Source organism: the organism of the source record quoted next, unplaced genomic scaffold (genome assembly GCF_019419815.1).
Source record: "Pyrus x bretschneideri cultivar Hongxiangsu unplaced genomic scaffold, Pyrus_bretschneideri_v1 Contig3, whole genome shotgun sequence".
In the NCBI taxonomy this organism is placed as follows: domain Eukaryota; kingdom Viridiplantae; phylum Streptophyta; class Magnoliopsida; order Rosales; family Rosaceae; genus Pyrus; species Pyrus x bretschneideri.
In genome coordinates, this window is record NW_025999612.1 from 4,672,377 (window position 1) to 4,685,612 (window position 13,236).

At 37.7% G+C, this 13,236-nt stretch overlaps 1 long non-coding RNA gene across 1 annotated transcript; it reads right to left on the reverse strand.

Annotated features, from left to right (window-relative positions):
* Positions 1-2,887: 2,887 nt before the first annotated feature.
* On the reverse strand, positions 2,888-4,324 carry LOC125479791. Its single transcript, XR_007260267.1, has 2 exons — positions 3,352-4,324; positions 2,888-3,260 (listed from the first exon to the last, which is right to left on the reverse strand). It is a non-coding gene; the product is annotated as an uncharacterized LOC125479791 (long non-coding RNA).
* Positions 4,325-13,236: the final 8,912 nt, after the last annotated feature.

Here is a 13,236-nt window from a genome sequence, read left to right on the forward strand (position 1 = left end):
TCAGAATTGCACGAGCTTTAATCAGCCCACTCATCTTCTCTTCAAGATTAGAAAGAGAAAACCACAGTGGAATAGAACTTGAGCAGTGCCTTTGACCTGAATCACAAGCCTCCTTGACCTTTTCCAAATGACCAAGGCGTTCCTCTAGCTGTCTAAACATCAACCATAATTTATAGAAGGAAGGAAAGCGCTTCAACCCATCATCAAGCACCCTATTTACGTCTTCGAATCCGATCACACCACACCGACATCACATCAGTGAGTCACCCACTATCTCTCTCTCTCGACTGATCTCACTGAAATGGCAGCAACTCAACTAACAACATCGTCAATCTTGGCCAGGAGTTTGGCTTCCTCTCCAATTAGGCATCAAACCTAGGCCACGCCGTCCCTCTTTAAACACCTATGGTGGCGAATCAGACAAGAATCGAAAGAGATTACTGTGGATACAAATTTTCTTCTATTCTTGTTTTGAAGAAAATGCATCTAAATAATAATAACACAATATACTAAAGCAAAAAGCCTCACGTGTCCACAGTGAAATGGGGGAGATTTTAGCAAAAGAATCTCCGATATCAAAGTTAATATTTTGAAAAAAAATGTATTTTTAAGAGTTTGTGGGTAGCAAATAACTTAGCATTTTAATGGGATAAGTGAGATATTTATAGAAGGGTGGCCGGTCATATATGGTGGAAATGGGTGAAATAATTCAAGATATTATGAGAAATAATAATAACTTGAAATATTATGGTAATTATTTCAAATTAAGTAGGAGAATTTTGGAGTTACCTTATTGAATGAAATCAATGAAGGATTGGTGAGTGGAATTTGAATAAATTCCATAATGATCGCCTTTGACTTTTCCATGGATGGAGGAATATTGAGCCGCTATTGTCCGTTGCATGCGCATGAGAATTCAGGTGTGTCTCGTCCATCTAACGAGGGTAATCTCGTCTTTCTTGTCCAAAAGTTTACATGTTGCCCTCATGATTTTTGGAATTATTTTTGGCTCCACAATTACATGTTTTTTGGGAGGCTTTTTTAGTGCTTTTTGTTTGTTCTTCAGGATCCCAAATCTATTGCAATTTCTAAATTTTTTTCAAGAATCCTGATATTCGAGAATACCGAAATTTCAGTTCAATTTAAGTTTTCAGAATCCCGTCCCAAAAGGGATTAATTCGGAATTTGGGTTACCATTCGAATCGGGATTTTGATCTGGACCACCCCTTGTTTGAAGTTTGTTCAATGATTTTATGGTTTGAAAGTTTAACGCTATTTCTTAAAAGTTTTATTTTTTTTTATATAATACAAATGGCATCACACATGATTAGTTATGTAGGCCCTACATAATGCCACATCAACACACTAACATATTTTTTTAATAGAAAATGACAGCAAGGAAAATAGTGATGTGCAAGCTAATAAATAACCAAACTGATGAGTTAAAACATAAAAGACCAAACCGATACGTTGCCAAAACATAAAAACGATTTGTGAAAACAACCTTTTTCACAAAGTATATACATTTTTTTTTTGTCAAACGATAGATTTTGTTGGATTAGATGTTAGATTAGTCACTAACGGAGTTTGAATCCACGCCGTTATGCAAGAGCACGACTTCTTTTTATCACTGTGATAAATTGTCACTTGCATATATACTGAAATGACAAAAAGACATTGGTAATGTTTGTTAAAGATGGTACAATAATCAATCAAGAGCATGAGAGAAGAACCGATGGATTTTGAGAGAGAGAGAGAGAGAGGTAAAGCTTGTATACATATTTGGTGGAGTTGGAGAGGTAAGAAATAAAATGAAAGGCAGCTATTGTACTGGTGGAAACATCTGTGATTGGAACTTGGGGAGTATTTTGTAAGAAAAACTAATGAAAAGAGTTTGAAAACTTTGAGTTTTAATGATAAGGACAAAATAAAGGGTAAAGTAAATAGTATTAAGATTAATTTTTTAGTGTAAAAATATAATTTTTCGTTAAAGTTAACAGTACCTAAAGCTTTTCCTTAAAGTTCTGTATTTTCTATTCAGAGATTCGTTTTCGGGAAGGTAATTAAGTATAAAAGCAGGTGAGGCACCTGTCACTCATTTGCATGTAACTATGCCAGGCCCTGTTATGAAGTACCTGATGAAATTAAAACACTAAACCCTCAAGTCTCACGCTCATGTATACATTAACATACATAGAGCACAACATAATTATGGTTTTTGTTTATGATTTGGAGATACGCGCTTAATAAGAATACTGGGGACATAAGATTCACCGCACTGGCCGAATAACTGATCACTGCGTGACAAGCGTTGTAAAGAAGTCCATACGATTGTTCCTTCTTTTAGGTGTTAGGTTGCATGAGATTTTCTAGCTACCACACAAGAAACAAAACATGTTTTTGCCCAAATTTAACAAAAACACATGAATCACATTAATACGACCATTCTTGTGTATGATTTGCTGATTCTCTTCAAACAATATTATTTGTCGATTACAATTGGATTTGTAATTAGTTTCTTGTTTAAAAAAAACACATGCGTGAATTTATGCTTAGAGAGAGAGTTGTATTATAGATCTTGACTATTGACGACAACGACAACAATAAAGTCTTTTTCATTAAGTGAGATCCGTTATATGAACCTTAGAATATCATTGCGCACGGTTCTATATCACATCTTCTGTTAGATCCAAGTACTCTTAAGTCTTTTCTTAGAGTCTTTCAAAATCCTTCTAGGTCTTCCTCTATCATTTCGATCCTGAACCTGTGTCCCGTAATCGCATCTTCTAATCGGAACGTCAGTAGACCTTCATTTCACATGTCCAAACCGCCGTAATCGATTTTCTCTCATCTTTCTTTCAATTTCAGCTACTCCAACACAGAGAAAAAAAAGAACACTAAATCTGCACCGTGCATAGTAGAATATAGGCATTGAAGAAAATATATATACAAATTAAAACCCAAAGAAATTAAGTGAACATTATTTTTAACAATTTTCTAGTCAGCTCTACAACAACAACAAATCTTTTCTCAATAAATAGTTTTTAGCCAGCTCTAAATGAATAAAAACGTATCCACGCATATATGAGAGGACATTTTGGTAATTGAAGCAGAGCCTGTGGGAGACATGTCTGGGAACTTGTTGCTGTGGGAGATCAAGAACCAAGAAGCTAATGTTGTAAAGCGTGTGAGCGTGTGAGCTTAATTTGTAGGCTTCCTCTCTTCTTCATGCCTTGCCTTCAATATTTTATTCCTCTCAACTGCAGTCCACAGATTAGCAGCATCATTCACAAAACCCTAACTGCAATAGAACTCACAGATACATAGACTTTCTGGGGAAAAAGAAATTACAAGTGCTTCTTTGTCGACCAATATGTTGGATTTCAAGTTAAGAAAAATAAATAAATTTAGAGTTTCAGCTGGGATTCTGTCAGTGAGGAAGCAGAGGCAGAACTGAACAAAAAAGATTCGGTGCAATGGAAATCGAACTCAACTAATCCAGCTGACATGTTTTGATAAATCCTCCTAGAAAGAGGAACATATATAGCATAACCCTAGCTGAAACTGACGAAAATAATTACTTTATCCATATATCCAAAGCTAAGATAGAAATAGATAGATATATACATTAGTAGATATATAGCTAACTAAATTAATTTTATATAAGGCAGTAATATATATATATATAGATCCTTTTTAGTTAACCGACAAGATAAACTCATATAAGCGAAAAGTCAAGCTAATCTAGATATGGGCTAAAAATACTCAAGGGATAAGTTCAAGCTCATTAATCATAGCTCATATCAAATAGGGATAGATGGAAGTGAGATGAATCTTTTCATGGAGTTATTAAACATTTTATAACTCATATATTAGTAATAATATAAGGTAAACGAAAAAAATTAAAGAGATTGAAGCAATTAATTAAGTATATATACGAATTAAAGCATGATAAAAATTAAGGAAAGAGGAACTGAAGTAATTAATTAAGGGAGCTCCCTTCAGTCCAAGTACAGGAAGCTCAAGATCCAATTTGTCTCCCGCTTCATTCACACATTTACTGGGTGTCGTCCTGAGCTAATAACCCAGTATTTGGATGAATGACTCGGCAGCTAATTAAATCCTGTCGCCACCCATGAATGGACTAAAGAAAGCTCTCTTCACCACTATATAACCAAAAAATGAAATCTGAGGATAGAAGATTGCCCATGTCCCATATCACCCTACTTCACAGAGAGAGAGAGAGAGAGAGAGAGAGAGTAAAGACTTGGGTTGAGGGGTCGTGGATATTTCTTCTACTACGACTTTTGCCACCTCAAGCAAAGAGTCATGGATCTTCAGGTGGAGGAGAATGGCTTTATATAAGCAAAAAGAAAGGCTGAAATCAGAGTAGAAATATTTTATCATATATTTAAAGGAAAATTAATGAAAACTTTAAGTTTTAACGGAAATGATAAAAATGTGTTGTAAGTGAATAGTATTAGAATTGACTTTTTAGAATAAAAATATAGTTTTTCGTTAAAGTAAACAATACGGGGAGCTTTTCGTTAAAGTTCCCTATATTTAACTGAAAATATAACTTTAACCCCTAAAACTTAATTTTCTCCAAATAAAACCCAACATAAGTGTTTTTACTCGAATAAAACTCGTTTACTAGATTCCATATTAACAAATTCATTAATTATGTTTGACTTAACAAATTTAAAATTTTCGGAATGCCTAAAATACCCATATTTGAATGTTTGATGTAAAAAATTAATGTCATGGGAATTATAAGGCAAAATGAATGATTTTACTAAAAAAGCAATAATGTTTAATGTTATAAATTCATTGTCTAATATATAATAACAATATAGAACATGTCTAATATATATACATGCTTAATTAAGGCACTAAAATTATATTTTACATATTAATGTAGGTAAATTATTTCACACACATATATAAAAAAATGCCTAATATATGTAAAAATTCATGCAAAATAATTTACCTAAAAAAATAATGTTATTTGGTTCAAATAGTGCACCTACTATTAAAATTTTAAAATGTTAGATTGCTCAAAATAATTTACCCTATGTATCTATGTAAAATACATGAAAAATAATTTACCTACATAATAAACTAATACATGCAAAATAATTTACCTACATAATAAAACAATATTATTTTATTTAATACTAATTTACCTACAAAATATTATTAATTTACTTACAAATTATATTATTTGCTAATCATAAATTTACATATAGGTAAATTAATTACATATAATAATTTTTTAATATATGTTAGTACTGTGCATATATATATATATATATATATTTTTTTTTTTTTTGAACATATAGTTGACAAACCACAACCTAATCAGGGGCGTGCTGGCCGTCACGTGAGAGTGACGTAACCATGTGCACAGTGCGGAAGCAAAATGATATAGGGAAAAACAAATAAATAAAAACCAACTACTAAAAGTACTAGCTAAAATAAGGTGTTAGCGCGAGATTAAGTGTGAAATACACAACTAGAGCATAAGTAACCTAAGTGTAGTCCAGCAGGACAAATACTAATTATACAACACCCAAAGGTGACCATACAATGGTGATAATCTGTTACAGCTGCCGTGGATTCCTCGCAAGCCACCAAAAAGGCACTCTTAACTAGAACTTGGAGGGGCGCAAAACAGAAAATGTGAGTGGGCAAAAACAAAGTTTTTCAAAATCATTACATTTCTCAAAAGTTCTAACCTTTCGCCGTAAAACCTGTATAATTTCCCGGAAAATAGGATATATATATCTATATCACAACCATGCTCAGAATAGCAAAATTCACCAATATGTCATGTCAGATATCTCAGCATAAAAATATATGTAAGTCAGGTGATATAAATCAATGCAAATGATATGTCAGCTGGAGTCACCTAACGTGACCTGTACGGCTGAATCTAGAGCTCATCCATCTAGCCGGAGTCACTTAACTTGACCTATACAACTCAAATCCACATCTCAACAAATATACCTGCACATAAGTCGGAACCACCTAAAGTGGTTTGTATAACAGGACTGGGTGCAGATAAATATGCTCAAGTGCTACGATCACGTGAAGACTGTGCGAATAATCGCGGGTCACCTACGAGTCGGAACCACCTATAGTGATCTGTACGACAGGACTGTGCACTTAACTTGGATCCAAGATGAGTGTATGGTGCGGGAGGTGAACATCACATGAAGAACTGTGCCCTAACCACGGGCGAGAGCACTAACACCGGGGTGCAGGTTTATGAACTCTTAACACATCTCACATAATCATCAATCTCACAACCATAATTTATAAATTTACCTGGCACTTACCTGTGCGTCCACAGCACCAATCATAAATATATGCAACTACTAATGCATGAGTAAATTAGGCAGATACTTTGCATGGCATTTCAAGACGTATAATCATTCAAATTCATTTTCTGGGAAAAATACCAAGTATATAGGTATATACGGAAAACCAAAAGCCCACTTTCTGGTATATGGAAGGGTTGTAGCCCCCGAGCCTCGATTAACTGCGCTCGTCCTGAGGATAGGTCTTACCTATATGCGAAACAACTATATAAACGTTAATTTAAAGTACAAAAATGAAACTAGCTAATAACTTCTCATACATTGCTCAAATGGGGTGTTTGAATATACCAACGTGATCTACTCAACACCACGAACATCCCCATATTTTTAGAAAAATTTTCCAACCACCCACACGTCAGCCAAGGCACGGCCAGACGCGCCAGCCACGCGTAGGCACGTGCCTGGCACATATACGAAAACCCTAACGGCATGAGGGAATATTCCATCCAAAAATAGAATATACCGTTATATATACTTGACATCGTTAGTAACACCATTAGTATATTCCGTCAGAGTTGACGGAATATTCTTCGTCTTCTCTGGTGATCCTCGCCGGAGCCGCTGTTGGCCGCTGTTTGCGTCGTCGAAAACTGGAAAAATATTCAAAGCTTCATATCTCACTTGATTTTCAACCAAAATTCATGAAATTTGTACCAAATGAAGCTTACAATGAGAAGAACATAATCATACCACTTTTAGAACTTAAATCCAACGGAATTTCGTCGGAAAAACCCACGATAATCCGGCCAAACTTGAAACTTGCCAAACTCAACTTCCCGACGTCCAAAACACTTTGTTTTTCTTTTCCGAGCTTCGTGAAGACGTTCTGAAGCTCCCTAGAAGCTTAAAAACTTCTAAAAACTTCGCGATCATAATTGCATGAACAGTGCACCAAATTGGGATTCTTGGTTTCTCGGGAAAACGAAGGCTTCACGTCCAACCAAGGTATCAATGGGTGCCTGAGCTTGCAAAGAACTCAAAAACACCAAAAATGATCTCGATCCGTGCCTGAAATGGTTGATTGAAGGTTTGTCCGTACAGGTTGTACGTAAATGTAGAAAAATCCGAGAGGAAGGAGAGAAAAAGTCTACGGGATTGTTTGGGTGTGTGTGTGTGTGTGGTCCTAGTTGGCAACAAAACAACCAACCAAAAACAAATCACCCACTACACCAACTAACGTCCAAGGGCAAAATCATCATTCCACGCCATCAATAAAATAATTCGGGACGGGCTGTCACAACCTACCCCCCTTAAGAAAATTTCGTCCTCGAAATTACACAACAACAACAAAGAAACCACTAGTAATCATAAAACAGGTGTGGATACATTTCTTTCTTCCGATCCTCTGTCTCCCAAGTAGCCTCCTCAACTGAGTGATTTCTCCACAAAACTTTCACTAATCTCACAGTCTTATTCCTCAGAACCTTTTCTTTCCAATCCAGAATAGTCACTGGCTCCTCGTCATAAGTCAAATCCGGATTTATTTCCAATGGTTGAGGAGATATCACATGCGACGGATCTGAAACATGTGTCAATAGTAGTATTATATACATATAGGTAAATTATATATATATATATATATATAGAACTTTTAGTAGTACAAAATACTATTGAACGTATGTATATTTATAGTAATACACTTTTGAATGTATTTATAAAAAGTAGTTCGGTATACTTTTGAACGTATGTATATTTATAGTAGTACTGTATTCTTTTGAATGTATGTATATATATGTTAGGGGTAATAGTATGTGTAATAATTATCTTTTCTATTTGACAGTCCTTTCCAAATTTGAGTTTTATTTGGATGTTTAAAATTAGGTGGATTTTTATCTAGAAAATAAGAGTTGTAAGGATCTATATATAAAGAACCCTATAATTTAATTAGACATTACATATACTATATTTATTTAAAGAATTTAAAGGACGTTATTCATATTCTTTCTTCCTTTCATGTTGCCATGTATTGACACTTCTACCACCAATCCCTTGCATCATGAAATGCCCATCACCTATATTTTTTTAGTTATTCGTTTACATATACCCTAGTTTTTGTTTTTTTGTAATAATTTCATTTATAGTATGGTATATAGTACTTGAGGTAAGCTGGTTGAGTTTTGTTGGGTATGGACTATAAATGGTAATTTGGAATCATAAGGTGATTCGGGCGCCTAACTAAGAGAGCCATTTCATTTAGGACGAGACATAATGGGCGGGCACGAGCGGTCTGGTGTCCAAGCCAATGAAGCTGATGTTCTTCTTCGTACAGTACAAATAAAAACCTAACATTGCTCTGTCTAACAACTAATTGGCTCTGAGAGCTTGGATCTCTCATATGATCATGTAGTACGAGATTTATTGGTTTCTACGAATCTTTCGTCTCTTTCAGTTTCTTGCATATGTTATAGTTTCAGATTTTTGTTTGCAAGTACCCACTTATTGGTGCCATGTTCTTCATTTGTATTGAATCTTTTATGTTCCTCTTTTATGAATGAAATATATATCGTGTTTTCCTTAAAAAAAAAAGTTGAGAAACAATGAACTATATTCTAATTCCAATACACACAAAACTCACACATCAACTACTATGTGTTTTCATTGGTATCATGTTCTTCTTTTGTATTAAATAATATAATACAACACTCACACATCAACTACTAGGTATTGTTTAACTTAATTAAAATACTATTGTACCTATTTAAATATAATGTTTTGTTATTTTTTTTTAAGATGTGTATTGAAAATATTTATCTTTGGAGACAAATATTGTGGAGTAAAAAATAATCAAGAAAATTATAGAGGTGACACATGGACTTTTGGGTGGAAAGGACAAAAGTACCCTCGAGGCACACCGGATTTCCCACTCGCATGCAACGGACAATAACGGCTCAATCAAGGAAGAGTCAAAGGTGATCAAAATGGTATTTATTCAAATCCCTCTCATCGCTCCTCATCAAATCCTTATTCAAAAGGTAACTCACAAATTTCCTATTCAATTTAGGTTAATTGCCAAGTTAATTGCAAGATATTATTTCACGTAATATCTTGCAATTATACTCACAATTTGACCATATATGGCCGGCCTCTATTCTCCAAATAGCCCTATTTTCCCACTAAAAAGCTAGACAATTGGCTACCCACAAACTCCAAAACACATCCTTTTCCAAATTCTAACTTTGGCATTGGAGATTCTTCGGCCAAAGCCACACCATTCCTTGTGGGCGCGTGAGGCTTTTGGCCTCAATCTTAGGTGTTATTATTTTGTAGGTGCATTTTCGTCAAAGGAGAAGACGGTGAAAATTTGCATCCACAAATTGGTGCATTCATTGAGAGTTTGATTCACACGCTAAAAGAAGACTCTCACATTCAAAGTTTCTTATTTCTCGTTTGTAAATTTTTCATACTATCTTATTGCTAGAATTATTTAATTCTTTGAACAAAGGTAAAGAAAAAAATACAATGGCGGGAAATTCGGAAACCACGACGAATGGAACTTCCTACGTTAAAAGATTCGGATCAAATGATAGAGGACGAGACGTAGCCCCACCACAATGATCCGCAAAGCTCAATACGATGGCAAGAGGAGTAACTTTGCCACCAAGGTGCACCACCACTATGGCAGCCACAGGGACCATCGTGGCAGTGAGGAGTGGGTCAGCTCTATAGCAGCAAGCCCAGGCGTTAGAAGTAGCCCAAGCCGCTGCCCCAGCAACGCAGGCCTAAGCCTCATCTATTTAGCGTATAGCCCAATCTCCAGCCCACGCTGCAAGGCAGCCGAGCCAAGCCCAGCACAAGCTGGCCCAAGTCACTACCTTAGCAGTGCAAGCCTAGGCAACTGTGGCAGGAGAAGCAGCTAAGAGCTCGCAGGCGTGAGCCCAACACGCTCCTGAGTCGAGCCCAGGCCCAGTGCCCATGTGCACCGCACGCTGGGCAATCCATGCCAGCGGCCTAACCTGCTCAGGTGACTCAACCCGCTTTTGCGGTCAAATTCAAGGTCCAGCCCATTCTCGTGGCCCTCTGGCCAGACCGGTTCAACCATCCCAGCTTCAAATTTTTGGACCGACGATTGAATCGGGGGTACTTCACCCTATTTCTCCTCAGATTTGACATGTCCCAATTCAAATCTCGCGCCCAGAGTCCATCACACTTCCACTACTCAAGGAGATGCATAGCGTCCAAACTCTTCCAACCCAAATGGTGAACAACATTTGTCGTGATAAGTCATAGAGTTGGCAAATGCCCTCGCGCAGCAGACGACCTTGGTGAATCAGCTCTTGCAGCGCATTGAGATGCAGCGTGCCCTAGACAAGGTATCCTGAAGTAGGATAAGGGCAGACGACGAACCTCTCTAGCAACCCCTCCACCAGCCATGAACTAAGTGTTTGGGTAGTGTACTCTCCCGACTGGGCCTTGAGATAGCGTATACTCTCGTCTTAGCGTGTGGAAGACCATGCACTCTCGATTAGGCCCACGGAGGAGCATACACTCACGGTTGGGGCCACACTCCGATAATCAACATGAACAACCTTCCAGGTGAAGTGTTCATCCGCGGCTAGGCCTGTAAGGAGCATCATCCACCTCACATTGGAGTAAGCAGCACGATAAACTGAGAGAAGTAGTCATTCAATTCGGCACAAGTTTAACCGGCAACCTGTGAGAAATTCGCTTGCCTGCTAGGAATGTACCACATACATCGCAACTGCGGCATAGACGAGCTGAACACATGAAAGAATAACTTAGACCAGTAGGTCACAACCAGGGGCAGCCGAGAGCTTTACTACCCCAACAAAGTTAAATTCGTTGTGTTGTAAATTCATGAGCGATTGCACGATTTTCAACGCAACGATGTCACTGACGAGGCACTATGACCAACATAAGCAGGTTACTTTTCACGGATGAGATTGAGCAGGTAGAGCCTTCACGCAAGTTGCATGCCACATTTCACATCCTTCAAAGGGGATGAAGACCCGAAGAGGTACCTGAAACATTACCAAAGACCAATGATCCTTTATTGTAACAATGACATTTTCATGTGTAAGATATTCTCCACCACTTTACAAGACGAGGCGTAAGATTGGTTCCACATCTTGCTGCCATAATTCATCCAGAGTTTCGATGAGCTTTCTTTGGTTTTCACCAAGGAGTATTCATCTTATTGCTCGATCAAAAAGAAGTCCGACCACTTTTTCAAACATGAAAAAGAACCCAAATGAGTTGTTATGCGACTATATGAAAAGGTTCAAAGGAGAGAAGGCAAAGATAGTCGGATGTAACGACTCAATAACTAGTGCAGTCTTCCAACTCCATCAATGTTGAAGAGCCTATGGCGGGATCGCAGCTGCCCAACTCCATCAATGTGGCTTATGCCAAAGAAGTACCAAAATTCATTAATGGTCAGATCCAAGTCAAAGAATTGGCTTAGATTGAGGAATCCCACCATCACACGGACTGCATTTGGAGAACATTGAGCGAGGGCACATTTTATGGAGCAAAGCACTTCTTGGAAGAAAAGCGGCATGGGAAAAGTAAATCCCGATACGAAGTAGTAAAGGTGAAACTTAATGGCTCTTTGAGCCTCACTACATGGCTCACGACTGCTACTTTCCTTGACATGCTTCACACGCACCCCAAACAGAATAACATACCTATATGTTTCAAGGAAATCTTTGAACGAGTCATCATAGCTAATTTTGAAGTGAGCAGCCTTGAAGTAGCACTTGAGTCAAAGACCCCTCTTGGTGATACAACGACGACACACCATTGTCACTCTTATGGTTTAAAGAAGACATACTCAAAGAAATTCTACAAAGATACAAGGAAGATCATTAGGCGGCTGGACAAAAAAAAAATAAAAAAATAAATAAAGCATAAGCGCACCAGGCCCCATGACCTAAAGATTAACCTGCCACAGGCCCAAGACCGCAGGAGCCCAGAAGTCATGCCAGACTCTACAGGCTGGTCCCTTCTTCCTCGGCCCAATTTAACTGGAATGAGAGGCAAGCTCCCCCGCTTCTCCCACATTCTGTCTCTGCACACAAGCATGAACTTAGCAAACTAGGAGGCACACACCTCCTTAACACCACCTCAACAAGCCAGGCCCAAAGCCCAACCCGCTACTCATATGTCTGGCCCGCGCTAAGCCTAGCGCAGCGCCCCTAGCCCTCCAATTAGCTTAGCTCGAGCTATGTCGCACCTAGCCCAGCATGCCGCCACTGCACCATGCCACCCACAACAACAGTGTCGTGGCCTTTCCAAGCCACCTTTTCACACATCTTTGACCCTCGTCAAGCCAAATTTCAAGCCTTGAGGCTCTAGAAAATTACGAAGACAAGAAAAAATTAATTTTTTTTCTTACCTTGGTGCAAAGTGAAGACGAAGAAAGCAACGAAAGACAGTCTTTTGCATAGGGAAGTGTAGAAGACAAGGAAAAATAATATCTTGTAATTATACTCACAATTTGACCATATATGGCCGGTCCCTATTCTCTAAATAGGGTCAGTCACTCCCTTATAAATAGCCCTATTTTCCAGCTAAAAAGCTAGGCCATTGGCTACCCATAAACTCTAAAACACATTCTCTTCCAAATTCTAACTTTGGCATCGGAGATTTTTTGACTAAAGCCCGTATTCATCGTGGGCGCCTGAGGCTTTTGGCCGTAATCTTAGGTGTTATTATTTTGCAGGTGCATTTTCATCAAAGGAGAAGACGGCGGAAATTTGCATCCACAAATATTTCTTCCAATATGACATGTGTAAGAATGAGAACCACTTAGCAAGATTTTAGTATAAAGTTGGGGCTAAAACCTAAACTTTTAGCTAAGAAAATTTAGGTAGATCATCCTTATGTATTTTTA